Here is a 25,439-nt window from a genome sequence, read left to right as displayed (position 1 = left end):
TTAAGAACTGTTAGGTATATTTAGGTATATGTAGATACCTGGATTGGATGAGTTGAACTTCAGTTAAGATTGTGATAAGCAGACTACGTTTCAAATCTTCTCATCTTTTCCATCTGTGTTTTTACTTACCATTGCTATCCAATCCTCCATCAGTTTCACCTGAAGTACAAGAGCCTCCAAACTGGTCTCCAACATCCTTTCTTGCCTTCCTCCAATTTATCCTTTACAGAGCAGCCAGGATTATATGTTTAAAGCCTAAATCTGATCATTTTACTCTCTTGCTTAAAGCTCTTTGAACACTTTTAGTAGCACGAACTCCATAACACCCAGTCTTTGACCCATGGCTCTCCAGGGCTTGCGTGATTTGGTCCCTGCCCATCTTTCTATCTTCGTCTCCATCTCCTGCCTTCCTCCCTGTGATTCACTAAGCTTTTGTCACACTGACATGCTTTCAGCTCCTTCAAACACACCAACATTTTCTCCCTTGAGATTTTTAACCCCCACCCACTGGCATGCCCTTTGCTGCCATAACCTCTCTTCATCTACTCTATGTCTGGCTAGATCTTCCTTTTCTTTCAGATGTCAGCTTAAATATTATCTACACAAAAACATCTTTTTTGATCATACACAATTAAAGTATGTCCCTCCTTTTATCCTGTTTCTTATTAGACTTTATTATATTCTTTTATTGCCTTTACCACAGTTGTTTACTTTTCTCATTAGGCTCTAACCTGCTTGAGAATGGGACCATGTCAACACAGTGCCCGAGAGACACTAAGTATTTGATTTGTTGAATCACTGAAGACATAAGAGCAAACAAGCTGTTACTGAGTCATATTTATTCCCTGGGTTCAACTAGAGTAAGGATCCTGTCACTTGGGATGTTGAAACTTCAATTAATGCTACTTGATGACTTTGCTCTGAGTTCTACCCATCTTTCCATCCCTGACTTGTGAAATTTTTGGTGGCCACCTTCAGCATGATTAGTATTAAGTCACAAGGCTTCACACCATTGCTTCAGTTCTACCTCATGCTATTCCAAAGAGCCTTCTGAGAGGGCTTCCCTAAGAGCTGAGAAAATTGAGAAGCTTTGATTGAATCAGAGTGTTTCCAGAACTAGAGAAGAAATTATCCTTTGGCAGTTTAGACTACATCAAAGACCACATTAGGATATTGTATTTAGTTTGGTATAAAGAAAAGTTGGAGCCTATTGAATAGAAGGAAGCCAGTACAGTCCAGAATTTGCAAAGTCTGTCACAGGAAGAGCAGTGAATAACTGGGAGAAACCTGTGAAGGAAGAAGCTGTCATCTTGGGAAAGAATGAAGCTTGTACTAACTTGTCCTAGAGAGAATGGCATATATTAGACAGAAGTTATAGGGAAGTGGATTGAGTCAACATAAGAAGGCATTTTCAACAAGTAGAGTTGTTGATAAATAGAATGAATTTACCTTGTGAGTGAAATTCTCTCATAACTGGAAGTGTTCAGACAGAAACAGTGAAAAAGGTGAGAGGAAGAAGGGAATTAACATTTACTGTGAACTAGTTACTTTACCTATATAGTTATATGGAGGAAATCTTATTTTCCTGGTGGAAGACTTTTCCAAATCTGTACTATCTTCCTGGTGGAGGGGATATTTCGAGATGCCTCTTGGATTGGGTGTGGTGGGTGAGATGCTCACAGAACATGTTCGAGGCACAGTAGATGATCGTGGCTCAGTTGACCAACAAGCTTTTATTTTGCTGAATTTTATTTGTAAACTGAAGAGATAACTCAATAATGCAAAATAATCAAAGAAGGGTGAGGAAGATTTTTAGGGAGATTAATTTAGGGAAGAAAACAATGTGAGACGGGGTAGCTGCCAGAGGAGAGAAATTCTGAGGGAACAACAGAGATACTTGATGGGAATTTGATGATGTTTCTGCTGTGGGTCTACAATATAAAATCATTTTCCCCCCCATCTCCCCATATAATTTCTGCAAAATATATATTTCTTTGTTAATGAACTGTGGCTTTGGCTACATTTTGCAGAAATCAATAAATACTAAATTTAGCCCTAAAACTGGTTCACAGCAACCACGGTGGACCATGGAAAAACACATCTGTGTCACACATCTCGATTCTCATAGCAACAGGATGCAGCGAGCAATTCTGTCTTCATATACAGATGAAGAAAATGAGGTCCAGGGAAATCGAAATCAGTAGGTTATTTATCTTATTTTTACTGTAACAGAGGCAACTTGAAAGAAATTCATTCCTTGGATATAAGTGCACTGAAATGGCTTCCAGGATGTGAGAATGGACACACATTGGTGTGTATTGAATCAAATCTGGCAGATTATCTTACAAATCTGCCAGATTATCTTCAATATCTTTTATTTCTTAAAATTTCATGGAGCAGGAAAGAGTGTCCAAGAGTGATCTCTCTGATAATACATGAACAAAGAGTTGTAGTAGTGATGCAAATAGAGATTATGAGGTAGTGACTTCGTAGGACTGGATGCTATAGACAGGGCTGGCTTTGTGTGTGAGTCCAGTTCAGTCAAACAAAACCCATGCTTATAAGGAGCCTACACTTGATTTAGTGCTCTGCTGTTGCTATCTTGAAATTCTTAATAATTTCAAATTTTTAATAATTTTTGAATAAAGAGTCTTGTATTTTTATTTGCACTGAGCCCACAAATTATATAGCTGATCCTGGCTACAGTCAAAGAAGTTTTATACCTGGTACTGGCATATTATCCAAAGAGCCTGACAATGTTTTAGAGGCCACAGAATCTTGATCCTAGAAGGGACCTTGGCCTAGCACCCAATTTAGTAGTTTTCACTACTCTCTATTTAGCAGAATCACCTAAAGAACTTTTGAAAAATACGTATATCTGTGTCCCAAAACCCAAAATCCCAGATTTAATTGGTGTGGGTGGGACATCATCTTTTTTTAAAAGCTCTCCAGCTTATTCTGAAAACTACTGACCTAATTCATTTGTACCTACTATTGGTACCTACTATATGGTTATGCCTGATTTGTTAAACTTCATTTACTCATTCACCAAATGTTGACTAAGTTTCTACTATGTGTAGAACATTGTAATAAGTTTTATAGGGCATAGGTAGATGAATAAACAAAGGTTATTGCCATCAAGAATCTAATAATATAACACATTTTCTAAGTGCTTTGACCTCCCAGTCCATCTCTCTGGTTCTCTTGCTTCCTTCCTCTCTCTTTCCAGACTGAGTCTTTAGCATCATTATACAACTTCTTTTCCCTGAAAGGTCCAAAAGCTTTAAATAATGTAACTTTTTTTCTCATCAAAATGTTTGGGCTCCCAATGTAATCCACATCCCTGCCTCTAGGTACTACTATACTCCTAGAGAACTGGCGTATACATTTATAAAGGCCCATTGTTAGAAGAAATTTACTTTGACAATAAGCAGCCCCAATCTTTACAGGCATGTTTCAGAGCAAAGCTCACTCATTTTGTCTCCTACTAGAGCTCCTCATCATCACCACCTGGGTTGTAATTGAAAGTTTAGGTGTTTTTTGCAGTCATTTTCCTTGGCATGAAGCCAGCAGGGAATGTCCTCCAATCATATAAATGCAACGTGGGTGTGGCACAGCCCGTACTTTTAATCTCAAAAGGAGTGTTTATTGTTAACATTTGGGAGGATGGAGGATAGGGAATTAATTCTTTGTGTTTCTCTTTCTTGGGTATTTTCTTAGCTACAGGAGCCATGAAAGGCTCTTGCTGTGACCAAAAGCCAATTATAAATCTGTTTAGGAATTCATTTTTCATCTATTCCTAGCCCCACATTCCCTGAATCCCCACACTAGTTTAGGATTCATGACCATCCCTTTCTGAGGACCTCCTGCCTCGGCCACAAGTACTATGGGGAATGCTCACAGCTTCTTCATGAAGGATTATTTAGAGCTCTAATGACTGTGAAAGGAATAGTTTTACTTAATTCTTGGTCCATGCAGGGAGTGAGCCTATAGTTTTAGGGCTTTGAAGAAGAGTCTACTGGGTGAATGTCCTCTCTCCTCAATCACCACCTTCTTTACACATATCTTTTTATATGGCCTGCAGTCAAATACTTCAAACCCTCACCTGGGAAACTCAACTATATCCAACAGTAGGAGAAAGTCCACTGGCCTGCCTACCTCCAGCCGTGGTTGTTTGCCTCTCCTAAATCAGTGCTAATTCCAGAAAGAGGGGTGGGGCTCTGGCTCCCTGAGAGAGCCAAGGGCATATCCAGCTTTTGTGTGGTCAAGAGTATATACAGTTTTGAGGCTCCCTCTTTGTTCTAGAAAAAGAAGACAAAATTATGAATTAAAAATTAGGTAAATGATTGAACGATAAAAGAATTCTCAATTAATTACTAGAGTCTTGGTGGCCCAGCAATTCTTTAGATCTTTTTAAAGCAATTTACCAGAAATGCTTACATCAAAATGCTCTCTGATTGCCACCTGGCTTCTCCTTACCACCTAGAATGCTTCACACTTCCTAGCACCTCACAGCCCTCATGAGACTCTGAGCAGGTGCAGGGACCTGAGGCAGAAGCTTCCTTAACTTCAGGGTGAAATATTCCAATTGTTTCCTGTTCTCATCAGCCAGGGGCAAGAGGCTGATTCATGCTGGTTTATTTACAAGGTGGTACCTCTAGCTGAAGTGAGGACTTCTTTCTGTTAGAGATACATGGCCTTCTCTCATATGAAGAAAGGCTATTTCTGTTCTTAACAGAACTCTGATTTTTACCACTTCTTAGTTATAAGTCTCAGCATTATCCTGTTCCTCCCTGGTTCTGGCTTAGATTACAAGAGCTTGTATTTATTTTAAATGTCTTCCACTGCCACACAGATGGAGAAACATCAACTCTTGGTTCCAAATTTACCCCTTAAAAGAAGAATGTTCCAGTTCTTCCTGCCATATGTGTGCCGCTGACTCAGAGAGCAAGAATGTGGTGGGAAAACAGACTGTGTTTACAGATGTCTTCTGCATGGCCTGTGCAGCTCATAGACACACTGGCAACACATACCAGCACATACATGCCGTCTACGTGCTCTGAAATGACTTCCAGGGTGTGAGAATGGACACACATTGGTGTGTATTGAATGCAGTGGGACTTTATCCTGGCCGAAGAAATTCTGTAAACACCTAATGGTGGAAAACACAGGCTTTAAAATAGTTTAAAACTATAATTGTTTGTAAACCCTGGTAAAGCTAGAGCTGGTTCTCTTTAAATGAGGCAAGAGTGTAACATCCAAGATTCATTCCACGCCAAAATTCTCCGGAGCATGAGTGATGGTAAGAAAGGCTATTAGGTTAACAAGAACATCAAATGGATAGAATAATCTTATTTCTCTCTCTCAGTGGAGGTTCTGTTTTGAATCTGCTGGAGTCTAATAATTAGTTGGTGTTGCTCTGAATTGTATCTGACATGTCTTTTCATGTTAGCTTTGCTGCATCTTATGCTTTAGGCTTTTGCAAGCTTCTCTGGATTAATGGATGGGGAGGGAGAATAAAAGGGTACTACCCATGGTGCCCAGAAGCAAAAGGAAAGCAAGTGAGAAGAAGGTGCATGTGGATGGAATTCCGAGAAGGGCCCAAGCCATTCAGACTTAAGAACTGCTAAGTCCCAAAACAGATACTTCTAGCATCTGGCAGGCATCTGGTAACCTAACCTCTCTGTATCGCACATCCACCCAACCCAACTTTCCACTGGGAGTGTCAAAGTACGTAATGAAGCTCCCTGTCTTCCGTAAAGAAGTATCCTGCTTAGTATATGTAAACACAACACCTTGATCTTTTTTGCTTCGGAAAACAAAAACAAAACAAAATATCCAAAATAAACCAGAGATTTCTTTAAAAAGAAACGCACGCAAATAAAAACAACAACAAAAGACACTTTGAGTTTGTACTCCTGATGGAAAAATCATTACTGTGGACAAAGTTATGAGAAGTCAAAGTATAGTTTGTTTTTAATAAGAGCTATCAGTACATTCATGCTCAGTATGTGGCACTCAGACTACTACGTATGTGTCACCACAGCTAAATAGGTACTATTACTCCAGGTAAGTAGAGTTCCCCCAAAATTCATGCCTACCTGGTACCTCAGAATGTGACCTTATTTGGAAGTAGGGTCTTTTGCAGGTGTAATCCAGTTAAGATGAGGTCATACTGGATCAGGGTGGACCCTAATCCAAGGATAAATGTCCTTCTAAGAAGAAGGTAGTGGGATACAGACACAGAGAGAAAACATCACGTGAAGACAGAGACATAGAAGAGAAGGCCATGTGATGGTGAAGGCAGAGATGGGAGTGATGCATCTGCAGGTTAAGGAAGGCCAAGAATTGCTGGCATTGCCAGAAGCTAGAGGAGGCCAGGAAGGATCCTCTCCCAGAGGCTTTAGAGAGAGCATGACCCTGAGAACACCTTCGTTTTAGACTTCTGGCTTCCAGAACTGTGACAGAATAAATTTCTATTGTTATAAGTCACTGGGTATGTGGTAATTGGTTATGGTAGCCCCGAGGAAGTAATATACAGATGAAGAATCTGTGCTTTTGATGGTCTTGCTAAAGCTCCTTGTGCAGGGGACGTGGTGAGCTGGCTACACACACAACCTTCCACCTCGGCAGGGAAACTGCACAGTGAGGCGCACAGGGGCAATCACAGCCAGTTCCTGGGCTCATAATCGACGACACTGGTCTTGTCCATTTGGACAGATCCACAGGGTTCTAGAGAGAGGTTAAGAATGAAAGTGTAATGATGATCATAAACTGCAGGAACAAAATTTATATACCTATTTATTTTTATTCTCGCTTCATCCTAAAAAGGATTTAGAGTTCCTTTCATAGATGAAAATAATAGGACAAAATAAAATAAATTTAAACATAAGAAAGATGAAACAAAGGGAAGAAAAACAATGGTGGAATGCAGCAGTAATAAACCTACATGACGTCACAGCCCTTCCTTCACCTCCCCAGCCCCAGCTAAGAAGATGGACCCTCATGGTATGGGCAAGAAATTTCAGGATGAGATAATGTCAAGTCTGATTTTTCTCCAATTTGTGTAAATTCAATGGAAATTTCAGGCTGCTGCTTCGAGTAGAAATAAGCTCTAATTATCCTTTTGATTTTCATATCATTTTCAATAAGTCAGCAGTGCTATTGCGGTCAATCAACCGGAAATCAGGGAAAGAAATCTCACATTTTCTGTGCCTTCCTTATTGTTTTAAGCGTGCTTCTGAAATGCTTTAAAATCATTGTCTTCAGAGTGTTTGTTAGTGCAGAGAAAAAAGGAGAGGATCTGGAATGGTTAAGCATACTGTTGTCTGTGATTTATCAAACGACACATGCAGACTTACTATTGAAGCAGAGACAATACCATCTAAACCAGCATGGGAGTTATTGTTTGATTTGATACTGAGCTTTTCTGTGTTTATTGGTCATCTTTGGTCTCATGAAAAATTTATTCTATGTCTAAGGGAGCTCCAATATAAATAAACACTAGAAATACATTTGTAGGGGGCTGTTCTCTAGAATAACTCAGTATTTCTCTCTGCATGGGGCATCACCTGCTGAATAAACCCAAAACCATCATCTGGGGAGTCGCTCTAGGTAAACTTCCTTGAGGTAAGCTGTGCTGTAGAGATAGGAACCTCTAATCATGTTTCAAATACTAAACATACCAGTGTGCTTTTCTTTTAAAAAGAGGAATCCTACTCACTTGACTTTATTTGTTTTTGAAAAAAAAAATGAACTCTTTATTTGGAGAATATTTTAGAAACTAAGGGCAAGGAAAATATTCTGCTACTAGATGAGTGCTTTTGCTTGTATGATCCTGCACTGACAGTGAACAATACAGTAGATGAATTACTGATTTATTTATTTAAAAGAGAATGCACTGGATTTAAAAACAGCTTGCCTACAACAAAGAAATATGCCCCTTAAGGTTATTTAGCCCATTTATTGCTGATACTAATTAAACAATGACCTAGGCTTTTCACAGAGTGATTACTCTTAATGAAAAATTAACTATGGTCTCCTAGTAAAGATAGCACACAAAACAAGTTGTACAGAGTGGTGTGACCTGACCTAGGATATCGCGTGTGAGTGCGACAGCTCCTGTAGATGGCAGTGGAGCACTTCCGCAAATGCTTTGGCCTGGCGTTCTGGGCCTGGGGATGAGGGATGCGAAGGATAAAAGCTGCAGCAAGAGCAGGTGTGTCCTCCAGCCAGCAAGTTAACTAAGCTGCTGGTTCACTACTGCACTTCATAGTCACCCTCTAAATGATTTTTTTCTGAACTCAGCAAAAGTACAAAGTGTTCCTGCATGCACCCCAAATTGTCCTTTTGGTGAGGTAGGTTTTTATGTTTTATGCTTTCTATTTTTTGAATTTCAGAGTTATTTTGGAGATCTGACCTAAACATTCCTCTTCTTGAATTGCAAAAGCAATTAGCTTAGCTGCCTCACACTCTTAAAGAGAGAATAAAAATCTCCTAAATGGAGACAATCGTAAACTACATTTGTCATACAAGTCAATGCAGCACAATCCAAAATAAAGATCTGTCAGCATAAACTATAACCAGATTTCATAGTCCTTAACTTTTTCTCTTGCTTGGATTGTTTTCCTTCTTTCCTTTTCTCTTAAGCCTTTTATTAAAAACTGTCCTCCGCTATGCTCACAGGAGCTACATGACTGAAATTGGAAAAGCAATCTAGCAATCACAGATTTAGGTAATTTTTAATGAAATTAAGATATTATACCGATTATTTTTGTCATTGTTTTGGCCTTTGAAGCTCAATCAGCGTTATATTCTATTATAGAGGAATGGTTGTTCTGAAAGAATTTGTGGAGTTGTGCCAGTCATTTCAGGATGAATTTCCTCGCTCAGCTCCCCCAAATTTCCCATTCTTTCAGCAGCAAGAGGGAACACTGCATGCACAGTGTTAACTTCACACATTCCTGACATACTTGCTACATTAACAGAGCTATGTTCCAGGGAATTGAAATATCTGTTGTAACTGTAGGAAGGGCTTTCTTCCCATAACTTTTACCTTGTACCCAGAAAATGTATGTCAAGAATCAAGAAATGGCAAGTTTAGATATGGTGATGCATAGGAATCTGTTGTTGATATAGTTGGTATGGAAATTGTATAGGCAGAATTCTGCACATAGTAGGAATCATTTTGTTGAATAAATGAAAGCTAAAATGGAAGTAAAAATTAGAATAAACCCAGGGCAGAAGAAACAGTGACTAGTTTTCTGAAAGCTCAGGAAAATATCAAAAATATTTGAAAAAAAATGGAAATTTAAACCTTAGGAGGCCAAAAAGGTCCTGGGCTTATGCTCTTAGGTATAGGAAGAGGGCTAAAGAGGTGAGCAAAGAACATGAGAAGATGTTGGCAAGTGCTATGGCTCATGCCTGTAATCCTAGTGACTCAGGAGACTGAGGCTGGAGGATCACTTGAGACCAGGAGTTTGAGACCACCCTGGACAGCATAGTGAGACCCCACCTCTAAAATAATAATAATAACAACAATAATAATAATACTAATACTACTACTACTAATAATAAAAGTAGCCATGTGTGGCTGATTCCTGTAATTCCAGACACTGCCCTCTAGCCTGGACAAAGAATGTGATTCTCTCACAAAAAGAAAAAAAAAAAAAGATATGTTTGAAAAGATGAAGGGAAGGGCATGTCAATATGCATCAGAGGAGATTAGCAAAGAGCTAATGACCTGGTGCTACAATGAGTGGTTAAAAGAAGATTAGGGAAGGGAATGTGGAAATTATGGAAGACAGGATGCAATTACACAACCAACAAACGAGGCCCAGAGGAGAGAAGGATCAAGAGATACAAGGGTGGGGAATGGTGTGTAACTTCATCAATTAGGTATCATAGCAGGTCTTCTATAGTAAAGCCAATGCTTTCTTTTCAAGACTTCAGATGAAGGTGCATTTGTGTGGAGTAAGGGCTCATAAAAGGGAATAGTGCATTCTTTATTTTATGATAAAGAAACAAAAACCAAAACAAAATCACCCTCAATTGCTCTGATGTTCTAAAATAGATGATACTTTCTGTAAGCCAAAGGCCTGATTAAATTGGTACCAGTTTAGAATTGCTGACCAATAGGAAGCCAATTAAAAATTGCCAGGACCTCCCCCAAACCAGATACAAGATTAAATTTCTTGTCTTCTTTGATCATTTTGTTGGTCATTGATGATGAAAACCTTACTAATGTTGGTCATTGTCCTTATTGGTCATTGATGGTGAAAACATGAACCCAGTAGAAAGCAAGAGCCCTCAGTAACAGGTACATGACAATTGGACATAGCCCATTTAATGCTACCATTTTGAAGGGTACAGCTTTTGATGCCATGACAGTTTTATATAGTATTTTTTAGACACTCTTTAACATTAAAAATTTTAAACTACTAAATATTGAGGTCACTTGGCATTCTAACCCCAACTGACCACCTCACTCAATATTTACCTAAGGCCCAAAGACAAGATGAGGCCTCAGAATGGAGTAAGCCTCAGGCATTGGGTAGACGGTTATGGAGTGAGAGGTAGGGCAAAGAGGGAGTTAGAAGTATGGTGGGAGAAAGAATTGATTGATGAAGGGGTGGCCTGACCCTCCACACCTGTGGGCGTTTCTCATCGGGTGGGATGAGAGACTGAGAAAAGAAAGAGACACAAGAGACAAAGTATAGAGAAAGAAAAGTGGGCCCAGGGGACCGCGCTCAGCATACGGAGGACCCGGGCCAGCACCGGTCTCTGAGTTCCCTCAGTATTTATTGATGGATCTCTCCGAGATCTCTACCATCTCGGAGAGGGGGATGTGGCAGGACAATAGGGTAATAGTGGGGAGAGGGTCAGCAGGAAAACATGTGAACAAATGTCTCTGTATCATAAACAAGGTTAGAAAATGTGCTGTGCTTTGATGTGCACATACATAAACATATCTGGTGCATTAATGAGCAGTATTGCCGCCAGCATGTCTCACCTCCAGCCTTAAGGCAGTTTTCTCCTATCTCAGTAGATGGAACATACAATTGGGTTTTACACCGAAACATTCCATTGCTCAGGGACAGGCAGGAGACAGATGCCTTCCTCTTATCTCAACTGCAAAGAGGCCTTCCTCTTTTACTAATTCTCCTCAGCTCAGACCCTTTACGGGTGTCGGGCTGGGGGACGGTCAGGTCTTCCCCTTCCCACAAGGCCATATTTCAGACTATCACATGGGGAGAAACCTTGGACAATACCTGGCTTTCCTAGGCAGAGGTCCCTGCTGCTTTCCACAGTGTTTTGTGTACCTGGGTACTTGAGATTAGGGAGTGGTGATGACTTTTAACAAGCATGCTGCCTTCAAGCATTTCTTTAACAAAGCACATCCTGCATAGCCCTAAATCCATTAAACCTTGAGTCGACACAGCACATGTTTCTGCGAGCACAGGGTTGGGGGTAGGGTTACAGATTAGCAGCATCTCAAGGCAGAAGAATTTTTCTCAGTACAGAACAAAATGGAGTCTCTTATGTCTACTTCTTTCTACATAAACAGTAACAGTCTGATCTCTCTTTCTTTTCCCCACAGATTGAGCCTCGGGATGGAATAACTGTGAGATGTGTTTGTTGCATTCACATATACAGGTATGTCAAATGACTGACTAAAAAAGATCAGTCTAAATGTCCTGCTTTGTTCTAGGATATTTTAGGTTGACCTCAGTGGGATAATTCATGGTGTGCCAGGCCATTTTATGCTTGAGTTTAAACCAACTTTCATGATGGATAACTTAAGTTTGCATTTTTTTTAGCATTCTACGTTTTCCTCCTCCCCTCTTTTCTTCTTTCTTTCCTTTGTCTTCCTTCATGCTTCCCTTTTTCCATCTCTTACTTCCTTTCAAATGATTTCCTTCCCTTCTTCCTTTCTCCTGTCTCCTTTCATTCTTTCCTCCTTCCTTCCCTCATTAAGTCCCTTCTTCCCTTTCTTCTCTCTTCCCTCCTTCTCTCTTTCCTTCTCTCCTGTTTTCTTCTTAACTTTCTTCTTTTCTCTCTCCCTCATTCCTCTTAATTTCTTTCGTTACTACTTTCTTTTCTTCCTCAGTTTCTTCTTTCCTTCTTTCCTCCCTCATTCTCTCTCCCTCTTCCTCTCTTCCTTTCATTCAACTTTTATTAATTGCACACTGTGTGTTAGGCACTTTGCTAAGCACTCAAGAAAAATTTACATCCTTGGAGAAATATTAAAAGGTGGAGTGATGGGCAGATTGAATTTTTTAGATGAGTCAAAGAATTTCTTTCCAATCCATCACACCCTATTTGTTCCGCACATTTAAGAAAAGTCATTTAAAAGATAATCATCATTTAGGATCTCCACAAAAGTTTTTCCACTTACAGTAATGGAACAAATGCTATTTATATTTAGAGTTATAATTACACACAGGGATTAAAGTTATTGTCTTGTGATCTCTCATTTATGTGTTCCCAAGATTTCAGTGGAGGTAAGAAAGTCTAAAATAGGAAGTCATGAGCCAAAAAAAAAAAAAAAAAAAAAATCCTTGAGGAGCCTTTGTGCTTAAACTGGTGGCTTAATGTAGGGTGATAGGCTTTTAGGAGTACAGATTTGCTCAAAAGTTAATTTAAAAGAAAAAAGTCAAGCCCGTTACCATTCTGGAAGCCTAGCCTCTATGCAATCTGAAAATCACAAAGCCCAAACATTACATTTAATCCTCAGACTATTAAAATATTTACAAAGAAATATCTGATTAGTTCTTACTTTAAAACTTTTGTACTCCTATCATTTTTACCAGCCATCCTAATTGTCTGGGTTATTTTTCAGTGAAAGGCTTGGAGCTGGGTACAACAGGTCTATTCTGTCATGCCACCAACCCAATCAAGCTGCTATTACACTACTTCTAGGTAGCATTGATAGCAACCACTGTTCATATCATGGCATGTGAAGCCCTTTCACATATATTAATTCACTTAATACCTAAAGAAGTCCTGTGGGGTGGGTATTACTACAGATAATTTTATAGAGTATGTAGCTAACCTAAGCTCACATAGGTCAACAGAGGTGCTGGACCTTGACCACAGATCTACTCTAAGTCAGTGTGGTATTTTCAAATGGGATTCCTGCCCCTCATTGGTTTGATTATTGACAACTCCAGGATGAACGTTACTGTGGCATGTCATTTAAGTCCATTAAACACATTATAAATGCACTCATAGGTCTATGTGGTGTTCTCTTTGCTGCCATCCTGTTTCTGGGCCCATCCTGGGAGCCATAACCTATCCAGAGTCTTAGGCTTCCTGCCTGCTCCCTGGGCCAGCACCTTCAGAGTCATTCTCAGTTTTGGTCTCTGAGTTCCAGCATCATTTTAGTAGCTGCCTTAAAACATGAAGACTTTAAGACCTGCCTGTTTTATACACATGGTGAGTATCATCATCCATATATCCTTAAGATGATCCAGAAGAATGGAAACTAAGTCTAAGAGACCAGCAGAGTCTTGGGAGGCAAGGGTCAAAATTTGAAGACTTGATGTTGAAATGTTCTGATTTATTCTCCTAGTGGCCATTTAGTGTTTCTTTTGGTGATTACACAAAACCATATGAGACTTGCTTAATTTAGCTACCTTCCATTAAGATGATTCCATACATACTGAGATGATACCAAGGCCAAGGAATTATTTTAGTTACTTTCACAATACACTAATTAATCATTTTGCCTGGAAAAAGCTCCTTATTCTAAAGCATAATCATACAATAGCTTTTTCAGCAAAATTTAATGAAAACTTTTGTCTAGAGGCTTTGGTACCCATGGGTACCCATATCTATTAAGGATCAGTTTATTCCTGAATATAATAATGAATGAATATTAAAATTAATTTCTCCCTAATGTGACATATTTTACTTCTGCAGATAGACCATAAAGTAAATTTTGCTATGTAGCTCCAATCATTTGCTCATTTATTAAAGATTTATTGTGCACTTGCTAGGTTCAGGGTTTTAGGCTATGCCCTGGAGATATGAAGATGAACCAAACCATCTCTTCCTTCTAGGAGTTCATAGTCTAACTGGTAGGAGATGGATTATCAGGGAATAAACACAGATGTGCTATCACTCACTAGTATGTGACCTGGAACAGACTTTGATGGGATGCTTTATAGTAACCTTCATGTTGGGGGACAATTCTCTATGGATCTCTCTCTCTGCATGTCTTGTTAGCAGAAGCAATGACAACCTTTTGCTCTGAATTATCTTTTCAAGGATGTTTTTTGGAGGGAGAACAGCCTTGGAAGATAGGGATAGTGTTTTTCTATGGAGCAGAGAGCAGATTGGCTTCCTTTCCATAATAATACTGTGTCCTTTTGGGGCAAAGTTCAGGGTAGGTTTGCTGGCAGTACATTACAAAATAATTGGATTCCTAAGCCCAGGATTCCTCAGCTGTGTAACACAAACTCACTGCACACTCAGCATCTACCTCAACTGCTCCACATTAGCTCCATGCAGCTGGAGGGCTGGGATAGAGAGGGTGACTGGCGTGAACATGAAGCTCATGATGCTTGCCATGCTATGAGTTATGAGTTATACACTTTATCACCAACCCAAGAGTCTCGATTTGTCTGCCCCAGGGTCTATGAAACTGTAGCTGGTTAACTTCTTAACTTATACATAGGGAAAAACCTCAGACCTTTAACAGTTCTTGACATTTCAATCTCTGAATTTGGAATACATTCAAATATCATAATTTTTCTAAGAGAACCTGCTGGAGAACTATATTGTCTAACTTTCCATTTGTGCCTCATTTTTAGTCTTGAGTGACTGTGTCTTCATCTTTGCCCATGTGAAATGAAAGTCTGGGCTGCTGAACTTATCTAAATGGACTCTGTGCTCTTTCCTGAAGAGCTGGGCTGTAACACAAACATTTGGAAAGGGAAATTAAATCACATTGTAGTAAAATAACTGCAATGTTCTCATTTGTTAATGGTCGGAGTCATTTGTAATTTAGTCTATAGTATCATAAGAAATATCTGCCTTTATTCTACTCAGAGGTACAGAATGACAAATTAAATAAATAAAATGTGAGTGCATTAAAACAAAGGAGTAAAAAACATAACAAAACATTGCTTTCACCTTATTATTAATGCACAACTCAGGAAAATAAAATTGATTTTTAAAAATCAAGTGTAATAGAACAATATCAGATTCTGCAAATCAGTGGTCATTTGCAACTCACCAAGAATATTGGGCTTTATTTCTTTATTTGAGCCAACACCACAGTATGTGTCAAGTTTCAGATATCCTCATGTAGAACATATGAAAAATCTTGCATTTTCATAAAAATTACAGTCTTTTTAGGTATTTTAGGTAAAAAATGTGGCTCTGACCAGTGCACAGAAAAGATATGCTGATCAGGATAGACAGACCAGTCATATCATTTATTTAATTACCAAAGAAAGCAACATAATGCATACACTTTAGTAAACTAAATGACTCCAGGAGACCAAGAAGAAGAAATAAAGAAATAGTGGTGAAGCAGAGGGTACTGACATTGGTTGCTAATTGTTGTATGTCCTATGGAGATAAATAGAGATGGCCCCAATCTCTGCATTTTCAACCAGCACTGCTGATATTGTGGCTTTTCTGAAGAAGCTCTACAATCAGTTTCAGCTGGGGAATTGGCCCCACTATTTCTGTAGTTTCCTATGATAGAGATTTTGTTTCCAAACGCAGTGAACTGGAACTAATGAAAGGGGAGCCTCAGTGACTCCCTTTGTACATCTAGCCCAAGACCCTTGACCAGGAACAGGCCAAAGGACTCTTTTGACTTCTTTCCCCAGGGCCAAACTTTCATCTTCGACAGGAGTTTTGTTATCTTTTGTGTGGTCCAAAAGATTAATCCAAGGGAAAGAGAGTTCTGCTTGCAGCCTTCAACAAAGTACACTCCAGTCACCTATTCTAAGCTTCTTTTTCTCTGTTCTCCCTTGAACTTTTGGGACTTGGGGAACAGAAGGAAGAATATTTTTCTTTCTGGAGAATCTGTACAGTTGGCTCATAGTCCACCTGCTCCAAGGGAAGAGGTAAAATAGAGAAAAAGCAATAGAAAGTAAACCAAAAGGAAGAAGTAAGGATCCAAGATAGAGAAAAATGAAGCCAAAGAGAGAGAGACAAAGGCAGGGAGGGAGGATGAGAGAAAGGAGGTTGGGGGAGAGAGAGAGAGAGACAGAGAGAGAGAGAAACACACACACACACACACACAGAGACACATACAGAGACAGAGAGACAGACACACGTGCATACACACACACACAGAGACACAGAGACAGAGACAAAGAGAGAGACACACACACACGTGCATCACACACACACACACACACAGAGAAACAGAAACTGCTTATTTCATTGAAAACTCCACTCCCTAGTATTATGATCCAATTGGATGTCCTCGATTTGTGTTAGACAATCTGCCTTTTGTGTGCCATATCTGAATCTTGAGCTCCTCCTGCAGAAAACTGCTTAATCCAATGACTTATCTCAGAGGTTACTGTTCCCCTTAAAGGGCAAGGTAATCACAGGGTGAGATGTCTTGTGTATGCCTTTGAAAAAGCACTGCTACGTCGTCATCATTGCTTTTGTATATCTTCTAGACCTAGGTAGTGAGCAGTTCATATTTCCAAGTCACTTCATAAATATCTTTTAATTATTTTCTTCAGAAGCCTCCAAAACATAACAGAATATTCTTTTAATTAAACGTAACCCAGGACAAGATACTGCCTTTATTATATAATCAGGCAAACTCCTCGGCTCCTCATATCCCATTATTAAGTTAATCCTTTGTTCTCATGGAGAAATCAACCCCTTCCCTCAAAAATGAATCTCTTCTTGTTCCCCCAAAGAAATTAGTATACTCAAGGATGTAAGAAAGTAATTCAAAATAATTGCTTTTCAATTTTCCTTTTTTCTTATTTTTCTCAATATCCATGAAAGGGGCTTCTCTCAGCAGCCTGGTTGGAATCTCATTCTCATCTTTGGCACTTCTGCCTGGGGCACCCATGGGTGCATCTATAGTTCCTTCTGAATCTCTGAAAGTAGATTAATTTTACTCCAACTCTTTCATATACTTCACTTTTCCAAAGTTCCACAGGGGCAACAAGATGCAGAGGACCTCCTCAATGCAAAGTCCATACCTGCAACATTTGGGAAACTCAAGCACATTTCCTAAAAACACGTGGCAATGCACTAATTTACAATATAGGCCTGAATTCCCATAAATCAAAGCTTTTCCCAGGCAAAGGTAATTTTTCCAGGATCCATTACGTGTTACATTCTAATCTGTGGTTCTCAACCCTGGCCATACATTGAAATTATGTGGGGGGTTTCTAAAAAATATTGCTTTCCAGGCCTCACCTCAAACCAGCTAGATATATGGGAGTGGGACCCAGATACTGATACTTTTTAAAGTTTGGAAAAGTCACTGATGGAAGCACAACCTTAATCTATTTCTAGCTGTAAATTATAACAGATTAAATTATCTAGGAAAAAGGGATAGACTGAAAAAGGAGAGGGAGAAGTAGGGAACTCACGATTTCAACTCTTCTAGGGTCCGCTAAATCCATGACAGTTACCCAGGATCCACTGCCTGCAAACTTAGAAATTAAAACTTATTTTGGGTAAGCTTCCAATGAAGAGGTTCCTTGTACACTAAGCTTCTTATATTCCCAAAGGGAACACAAGCCTTGAAGAGCCCCATGTTGCTAGGGAGTCCAGTGCAGTGAAGGCCAGGTCTGGCTGAGCAGTCAGGTCCCTGGGCTTCTCCCCTTATTATATTATTTTTCAGAGAAGGAGAAAAGAAAACAAAAAATAAAACTAAGTGTGGTGGGATTTATTAATAATGAAATGTGTCAATAAAAGATATTTGTCAGAGGAAGAAAATAGTAAAATCTTTCCTTCCTTAAAAGTTTGCATTTAAAGTTGAAATGGTTTCCATGCTTAATGAAAACTGTCTTATCTTTCTTAGCTATGTTTTTTTTTTTTTTGAGACAGAGTCTGGCTCTGTCACCCGGGCTGCAGTGCAGTGAAACAATCTTTGTTCACTGCAGCCTCCAACTCCTGGGCTTAAGTGATCCTCCAGTCTCAGCCTCCTGAGTAGCTGGGACTGCAGGCATATGCCACCATGCTTGGCTAATTTATTTATTTATTTATTTATTTACTTATTTATTTATATTTTTTGTAGAGATGGGGCCTTGCCATGTTGTCCAGGCTGGTCTTGAACTCTTGGACTCCAGCAATCTGCCTGCCTCAGCCTCCCAAAGTGCTGGGATTGCAGGTGTGAGCCACTGTGCCTGGCTTGTCTTATTGTCTTATACATCAAAACAAATAATGCACAAACATACAAAAATATTCACCTTTGAATCCCATGCCTTCCCAAGCTTACTGGCAACATTATCCATTCTTTTATGTTCGTTCAGAAACAGGACTTTGTGCTCTTTCTTACTGACAGAGAACTACACTAGTGGGGTTCACTTGCCTCATGTGCTGGGAGAAGAAACGTAGAAGGCCCTCCTCAAAATGTCTCAGGTCCTCTGTGCGGGGCCATGTTCATCACAAAGTTTACATGTGGATTCCAAACGTCTTACTGTGACTGTCAATAACACCCTTTCATGAGTTGGAAACTTCCTATTATTGCAGAAAAGATGAGGCAAAACAATCATTTCTCACCCTTTCCTTTCAAGAGAAATGGCTCAGCGGTTGCAAAATTCATTCCTGCACAACTATGGGCCTGTAATACCCTTGATTGGTTTGGTAGATTTATCTGCTGACAGACCATAATTGAGGAAAACATTGATTAATTGATCTCTGACTGGCTTGTGAGGTGCTATATAGCAATAAGGAATATGTGGTATGTAGATCAGCTTTTAATTATTTTTGTTTAGGTTCCTGTCAGATTAAATAAGTGACTAGGCAGTATTATCATTGATCTGTGGCACTGGAAGAAATAGTTCACAATACATGCTGAAGATTTAGAAATGGTTCATCCTACAAGTTTAGAATGCATCTTTGCCTTATAAAGCTTTGACCTATGTAAAATCCAGATTATGCTAACAAGTTCAATTTGTGCAAAGCTTTGCAGCTTACAAATCATTTTCTCATGCATCATCCTATTTGACCCTCATGACAAATCTGAGAGGTAGGGTGGGCAGGTGTTACTATTCCTCCTTTACAAGCAAAGACAGTAAGGCTAAGAGATTTCCTCTATCCCCACCCCAAGTAATAACACCTTATTTTAATTTGCAGAGTATGGAAAGCAAAGGAAAATTAGAAATTATTTAGCAAATTCTAGCTGGTTAAGCATGTGGAAGGCATTAATCACCACCCCAAACAACATCATACTCATCAATATTGTTTCTTACCATTAAATGTGCTGAAATAGAAATTGCTATTTTGACAATGTGAAGTATTATTACAAGGATTTGAGTTTGCTAAAAGGCCTTATCTCCTTCAATTTGATTACTGTGTACAGGAAAAGCTCAAGATAATAACCCATTAACCACAGTTATTAAAGGTTTTCCCGCTGTATTTACAAAACTCATGAAAAAAAAAATGTTATTGACAGAACTAGCCAAAAATTAGTACAGATCCTTGACACTCAGGGAAACAGAGGTCAAATACAGAATATTAATATTGAACAACATGTGTACTATACAATCAAAGAAGAATTACTGAGCATTTTCATGCCCAGAAGTATGCTGAGTGCTGTGGGAATTTAAAACAAGCTCCTCACCCAGACAGTTTACAATCTAGTTAGGTGTTTACCATTGAATAATCTATGCAGATCCCATTCTTTAATGAGGAGCAAAGAGCCGGGAGCATATGGAACAATAAATGCTCTGGTAATATTAAAGACAATAACAAGCAGAAGTAAAGACAGTTTTTTCCTGCCCTGTTTTCCTGGGCTAATTTGTCAGAGCATCGTAGTCTGAACAAAAGCTGTGCCAATAGGAATCTGTACTAAGAAAGCAATATTTTCATCCTTTTTAATGTCAGTCTGCAAGCAAAAGTGACAACTGGTATCATTCAATGAAAGGTCAGGGGGACAAAAGCATGCAGCTGAATTTGTTTAGGGCTTACCTTATCTTTCTTTGATAAACAAAACAATTGACCTAAGTCTCATAACCTGAAGCTCTTCACATCTTACTAAACTGCAATCATGAAGTTGAAGATGATTATAATGATTATTTTTTCTTCATACCCTTCTCTCTGAAGTAGCTGCAGAGTTTTCAAAGACAAGCATGATTTCCAAAAGAGGATCAGTTTCCTTTTCATTAGAAAATGCATAGTTTTGCCTTTTTGCAGAAATTGAAAAAGATTAATAATAGGGATGGTTCAGAAATAAGAATTACCACCTTGGAAGGAAAAAGAGACAAAGGAATCCATAGTAGGGAAGGGAGATTTGACATGACTGTGATGTCCAAGCTACCCACAGAATCAAGGATTGCTAGAAGGGTAATTACAGTTTTGGTTCCCTTGGCAATAATTAAAGGATTAGTGGTCCCAGGGAGGGCAAAAGAGACAGTGTCAATAGAGTAAAAAACGCTTTCTTCGATACCAACAGACATTGACAAATAGCTCTTGTCTAGAAAGCAAGATTTTGTTCTGAGTCCTGGTATCCCTGGCCCCAGTACCTCCATTCTGCCCACCCATTTGCATCAGATGTGGCTGAAATCCCTGCTCCTCCTTCCTACCCTTCATTGGATCCTCCACCTTTCTTCAGGATGTTTATGGATACTTACTGTTTTGCTTCTGTCCCCATTGTACTGAATAAGTCTTGAGGGAAGCATAATGGTAGACAGAAACTAGATGGCCAGCAAGGAGCTCAACGGTGCCATGGTGTGGTTGAGTGCATTAGGGATAGAGCTGGGGAGACCTTGACATTTTCTAGAGATAGGGAAATAATAAAAACCTGCAGGGACAACAGAGGATGGTGCCTAGCTCACCCACCTGATAGGAAACACCAAGTAGGGCTGATAGGAGCAGTCAGCACAGACGCAAAATTCAGTGTTGAAAACCAGTGTAAAGGCAAGACTCTCAGTCATGGTCAAATAGCTTGTATTAAACTAACCCATTATAGATGATGGAGAGAGACCACAAGCTAGCAAGAACTGAAGGGGATTTAACCCTGCAAGAAGAAACCACACTGGGTGAAATACACATACATAAGGCTCCTTCTCTGAAGGTGCTTCTTCCTGTCCTCAGGAAGCTTTTGAGAAAGTCACAGTCTTGTTGATCTGAAAAAATTGAGGGCAAAGTTTAGAACTGTGGGGTGGCTGGAAATTGAGGCAAAATATCTCTGAAAGGAAGGAGCCAAACAATCTGGAAAACTTATCCTATTATTGATTTCAGAACTTTTTATTAAGCTACAACAATTAAGACAGGAGGGTAGTAGCAGCATAAGGACAGAACAAGAAAGAAATGGAGCAGAATAGAGAGGATAGAAATACATCCATATATGCATATAGTCAACTGATTTGTTAAACCATGGACCAAAGTAATTTAGTTTAATGGGAAAAAGATAGTTATTTTAAAAAAATGTATTGGAACAGCTGAATAAACATATGAAAAAAATGAATCTCAATCTTTACTTCATATTATACACAGAAAACAAATTTGAAGTGGATGGAAGATTTAATTAATTTCTAAAAGTTTAAAGGTTTTAGGAGAAAATGTGGAATATTTTTGTAACCTCAGGAAAAGACAAAGATCAATTCTTTATCAATACAGACTCTTGGCTCTTTATCTTACTCAATGATATAGAATTCATTAAGCCAATACTCAATTTGATGTTCAATTATCATATTTGACCAGAAGGAACCCCTAAAACAGAATTCCATATGTTTTTGACATACCCCCATTTTTCTTTGAGTGCTTCTTCATTTTCTGACACAACAAAATATTCCAGACTTGTTTTCTACTTTCCTTCCCTAAGCTCTAGAATCAGCTATTTCTTTAAGAACCTCTGGCTCCTTTTAGCAAAGGAATGGTATAAAAACGAGATCTGGGTCCTTACTCTGCCCAAATAAACAGCTGTTGTATTTGATTTCATGGTTGGTGGGACAAGGGATATGAATACCCACTGGAGGATGTCCACTGGAGAACATTTGCCCTTCTCACATGAAAGGCATGGTGTGAGCAAAGACTGGCAGGAATGTAGTTTCCTCTGGAGACAGTGAGGATATCAGATTGGTGGGTGAGTGGCGGAGAAGGCTGGACAGGGTGATGGGAATAGTTCTAACTGAAAGACATGAGGATTTCCTGTTAAGCAGCCAGCTCCCCTTGCCTTCACCTGGACACAAGACTGACCACAGAAGAGGGGCTGGCTGCCCATTCATTTTTAGCAGAGTCAGTTGTTCAGCTAGAGTTCTGAGGCATGCAGAGAACAGAAAACTCTCAACTTGATATCCTTCCAAAGACAACTCCATAGTTTCTAGGTTAGGAACAGAATGCTCAGAATTGGGCATTCATTTTCTCGAGGTCAGTAACATATCTTCAAATTCTCATTTGACAGTCTCCATGGTACTCCAAATCAAGTTAGAATTAATTTGAAACTCATTTCTCTTTCAGGTCTAGGTCTGATAATTTTCATTCATTTCTTTCATGGACATGGTGACTCTTTTCTTGCCATCCTTAAGGAGAAAAGCCATGGACACTACAAAATCCTTGAGGTTTGAAGTGGGAACTAGGAGATTCAGGCTTGAAGATGAACTAGAATTGGAGACAGGGTAGGGGAAATATGAAAGGCCCTCTTATTGCAAGTTTTAGGAGCCACTAAAGCATAGGCTTTAGATTCTTTTGATAGTGATGTCACTATTGACATGCAAACCAAGAATTAACTCGTAACAGGACCCACTAGAATGAGCACTTATTGAACATTGCATGCACTGCTCATTATGCTAAATGTTTTACATGTGGTTTTTCATTTACTCTTCCTAGCAACCTTGTAAAGTAGGTGTTGCTATATGAGTTTTACACTTGCAGAAACCAAGGCCTATGAGGTTGTTTTAGGTTCAATTCTGCTGGGAATATATTCCGTGATTTGTGTGCAGAAGATTCGTTGAGTAGTGCTGAGCAGCATTTGTAAAGGAGAGAGGAAAGCATGGCTGAGCAGAGGAACAAGTTGAATTGAGGTGATGCGACTGAGGCCTCAGCATCTCCCAAGGAGAGCTGGTGGTAGGATGACCTCTCAGAGTTCTGCCATGTCAAGGCAAGGGTGCTGGCCCTTCGAAACCTCTCTTCATTAGTCTTTGGATATCAGCTGACCCTGAAGAGGGGCAGCTTAATTTGGATGAGGGCAATTCCTAAATCTGTCATCAGCGTGCATTCTCAGAAGCTAGGGGAATGAGTGCTTCAGTCTTAAAGGAAGGGGTCTAGATGGGACATCACACCATCTGCCACAGTTTGTTATTTGGATCCATTGGTTTTATATACTAAGATCCCCACATCTGAGAACAACTACTTCCCCCAAATTCTGATTGTTTTTGTTTCCCTATGAAAGTTAAAGGAGGAAGGTTTGTGGGACCAACTCAGCCTCTTGCCACAGTAGCTTCTGAAACTCACTACTGATACTCTTCTTCTTCCTCTAGTACTTACTTTAGATTCTCCTTGTCCATGGTTAATACTACTGCAATTTTACGTGGCTTACTTGGCAGGATGACCCATATCCTCATCCTTCAGGGCTCTGAGCCCTTGGTTCTCATAGCTTTCTCAGGCTATGGGTGCTATACATCTCTGTTTTCCATTGAAATTGGGTAGGTAAGTACCAAGAAATGCCCAGTGGATTATTTGGGTTCCAATCATATTATTCCTTGTCCTCATTGTATAAAAGCAGTCCTGTGCTCCTCCTTATAATCAGGGTTAGTTACTCTTGCCCATTTAATGACCCTTTTCCTTGCCTACTGGTCTCTTGGCACTGAAGACTCAAAGAAACTGTGTGACAGCTGCAGCTTAATGTTAAATAGGGCTCTACCCAAGTCTCCTGATAGAATCATTCCCATTCTGGGAACCAGTACTTCTAGATGCACACAGCCTAAAGCTGCAGTGTTTGAAAGTACAAATTTTTCAGGCATATCACCTAGAATAATTGTATGAGGGCTCTCTACTACCTCCCGGCCATGCTTCCTGGATCTATGGGACTACAATACCATATAACGGTGATTGTTTTAAGGTAGGTACTACATCCTGGAAGATGCTCACCCTTCTCACTGAGCATCATCTCCAAGGTGGTGCCTCAGCAGTGCCTCCCCAAGGCCGCTCTGTTGCTCTATCAGGCCTGCAGCTGCTGTAAAGTGGGTCCTTTGTTCCGAAGGGATGTCCCGCAGTATCCCCTGTCAGAGGAACAAATACATATAAGCCTTCAGATAGTCTGCTTGGCAAGGTCCTGTGGTTCAAAAGGGCAAATCCGTACTCCAAAACAGGACACCCTATCTGGGAGCATAGAAGGGAATTTTCCCCACTCAGTGAGGGCAGTGACATTCTGATGGAAGGAAGGATAATGGGGTGGCAAGTTGAGTCCCAGAAACAGCAATAATAAGTCTTGAGAAGAAATCTAGGGTAGATGCTGTGGAAGCAGGAGCCGTCCAGGGATGGCATCATGTTAGGTCTTTAGATGGCAGACAGCAAGGCTCCTGCAGCAAGGGAAGGTTGGGGGCTCCACAGAGAATGCATGGTTGGAGTAGGGATTTGAGTTAACCTGCCTTGGAAAGAGAGAAGACCCAGCCATTCCCCTCCAGTCAGAGATGAAGCCTATTTTTGTTAGCATTGTTAGTGCTATTAGTCACATCCCTTGATTGTTTGCCTCTACTTCTTCAGGGCTTCAGAATCACGAGTTACACAAGTTTTATTACTTAAGTACAGTCTTAATAGTGTTGGTGGTGGGGTCAGGGTTGAAGAAAGAGTCAGATCCTTCGTGTGGCTATGGGTCTGTGGTGAAGATTCAGAGAAACTTTGCCCATTTTACTTATACTTCAGTTTCCAGAGTTTGAAAAATCACAGGAAAATCAATCAGATGCGATTTGGTATGTTGAAAGGTCTGATTCTAACACAAATATTTTCAGAAGGAACATGGGAAATGTCAAAAATTGTCAGCTCAGTGAATATCTTTTGGTGATAATACTTTCCAGCAGTAAATTTCCACTGGTTCTCTCTCTTTTTGTCAGTTGAACAAAGCACTTGCATGCTTTGCTGGTTTCTAACTAATGAGTTAGCTTTGCTCTTTTAAAAAAGTAATATATAATAGAGAGTATCCACTGAGTCAATAAACCTTTAATCGGAAGTGTCTTAATGACAAACAGCAGAGAATCACATGAAATAAGGTTAAAGGCTCTTAAATTGAATCATAGTTCTGGTGTTGAACATTTCCACAGGGATACAAAAATAATAAA

At 39.6% G+C, this 25,439-nt stretch overlaps 1 long non-coding RNA gene across 1 annotated transcript in view; it reads left to right on the top strand.

The window, feature by feature from the left end:
* Positions 1–25,439, top strand: part of LOC134728475 (uncharacterized) — a 307,624-nt gene that overhangs the window by 20,094 nt on the left and 262,091 nt on the right. Inside the window, exon 2 of the long non-coding RNA XR_010108904.1 lies at positions 11,600–11,655. This is a non-coding gene — a long non-coding RNA (uncharacterized LOC134728475). The remainder of the gene's footprint in view (positions 1–11,599; positions 11,656–25,439) is intronic.

Source organism: Pan paniscus, chromosome 10 (assembly GCF_029289425.2).
Source record: "Pan paniscus chromosome 10, NHGRI_mPanPan1-v2.0_pri, whole genome shotgun sequence".
NCBI classification, from domain to species: domain Eukaryota; kingdom Metazoa; phylum Chordata; class Mammalia; order Primates; family Hominidae; genus Pan; species Pan paniscus.
Note: the sequence above shows the minus strand (reverse complement) of the source record. Positions and strands in the feature narration are given on the sequence as shown.